A 2380-nucleotide genomic window follows, 5' to 3' on the forward strand; every position below is an offset into this window, starting at 1 on the left:
AGAGTGGCAGTCTGTGGGAGTGGGGGTTGAACTCAGGACCTCAGGATTCCAAGTTCTATGCCCTAACCACTAGGCCGCCACTCCAAAAAAAGTGTTTTTGCTCACATCTTTATGATGGGAAATGTTGACAGACTCTAAAATAGTTGTAAAATAAATATTCAGATATCAAACAAAAACAGGATATAGTTTCCTATCCAATTGGTATCCTTGTGTAAAGGAAGTGTTTTTATTTAGTGCATTGGACACTTTTCCCAAGTGTCATTGTTACGGCCCCCTGTGGGGGCATAAACATATAGGCAGAAACTGGTAAGTTCTTATAAAATGATTTTTTTGATAACAAGAGGTGCAAGCAATAAACAAACAAAAGCAGGGTGGGTGAGGGTGCTGTGAAAATAACAAAGTTAAATAAAAGAGATCCTCAAAAGGAGGATTATACCGTACTACAGGTTTAAACCAAAAGGGGATTCTTACTAAAAAACAAAGAGAGCACAGCACCCACTACAACTAATGTAACTAACAAAGAAGAAACTCAGTGATGCAATCAGTCCAGACTCTAGCCCTACCTCCACCCTCTTTCTAGCATCAAGCTAGTAAAGATTGCACATAAGCCAAACACAACAAAATACTTGACACAAGCTAAGTACAAACCGTAAATGGGTAACCAAAATGAAGCAAGCTACTCCACTAAACAAACAAGTAGCTGCTAACCAACAATGTTTGATTCACACGAGGCACACAAGTCAACTGGCTGTGACAAGCTGCCTCAATCAACAGGTGAGGTTTCCTTATGAGCAGGAGATGATTGCAGGTGGTGATGAGCCATTGGTTGAAGGTGGAACTGAGGGAACCAATGGATGGGACTGAAGTCAGATCCCCAAAAACCAGGAAGTAGGCGGGTCTTTCCACAGGGCCATGCAGCCTACTTAGTAGAGGTGAGAAAGAGGGAAAATAAAGAAAATAAAGGGAAAACACAAATATGACGGCGACAGCCGTAACAGTCATTGACAAGATCCTACTCCAATGTTTTTAAATGTCCTTTACCGAAATCAGACATATGGATACTAAATTAAGTACACAACAAAGATTTCTCATAATGTGAAACATCTATTGTTCATATTAATACTCTGACAACAAAAGTATGTTTGTTAGACAGATGGACTCCAAATTTGATTTCGTTTTTTCTGGAAATTGCTGCCTCGTTGTGGTAACAGATCGTTTCATAGAAATTTGCTGATAGGCAGTGAACTTATAGAGCACTAAATGGATTAACTTGACTTGATTAACTTGTATTAACTTGACCTTTTTCAAGATGACAATAAACTACAATAAAAACCCCTTCATTATGGTGTCTTACTGTTGAATTAGCACATTTGTTGGATGTTTAAATGCTATAAACCACATTATTACTTGGCTGTCCTATTCGTATGCATGTTCTTCAGATATTGGACCACTTTTGCCAAAGTTGTTTTAAAGTCACAGTGAAAAAAACTGCCCCACATCAAGTTAAGTATGACTTTATTCTTACAAATACAGAAACGACCAATGCTGTATAAAGTCAAAAGAATGTAAAGAAAAAGATCCAAAAGCAGGAAAATGTCAATCTAATGCTAGGAGTTGTACAGTACCTTCTGCAGCTTATTTCTAGAGATGGAAGTTGTAGTGAGCAGGAGCTTCTTACTGTTGCCAGAAAAGATCATGAGCGGCCAGGAGAATAATAGGCCACAGGTAATTCTCAAAGGAGTGCAGATATAAAAAATACAAATGTACTATGTTTTATTACCTAAAAACAACCTAAATCTTAGTGCTAATTTTAATTTGCTGTGATCTGAGTATGATGCTTTCTGAAAGCTGCTAAATACTCATTCTCCAACTTACATCTTTTTATATTTTCCAGAGACATAAAAGAAAAATTAATATTAATGGCTTACATTCTAAGCATAGAATCATGTTTTACCAAACTTTAAGTTGAATCTTAAATGTCAAATGTATAGAAGCTGCAACATTAATCTCTACTCAAAGGCAGGGAGCATAAAGAAAGGAACACAACCAAATAGAAGTCTTAATGTGCACCTTTGTTTTTTTACCCTCTTTACTACAGAGGCAGCTGGCTCAATATTGATGATAAGTCAACCTGAAATAGAAAAGCTTTTGTCATACTGATGTTAGAACTGTTTTATCTGAAGATTAAATGCCACCTTGCTAAAAATGTGAAAGTGTGACTTTAACAAACCATATATCGTTTAAATGCTGAATGTGCCTGTTTTTATGATTACTCAGACATCTGTAAATGAAAAAATGCACAGCTGCAGCCTATCTATCTATCTATCTATCTATCTATCTATCTATCTATCTATCTATCTATCTATCTATCTATCTATCT

Source organism: Cyprinodon variegatus, unplaced genomic scaffold (assembly GCF_000732505.1).
Source record: "Cyprinodon variegatus isolate N-32 unplaced genomic scaffold, C_variegatus-1.0 Scaffold180, whole genome shotgun sequence".
Classification (NCBI taxonomy): domain Eukaryota; kingdom Metazoa; phylum Chordata; class Actinopteri; order Cyprinodontiformes; family Cyprinodontidae; genus Cyprinodon; species Cyprinodon variegatus.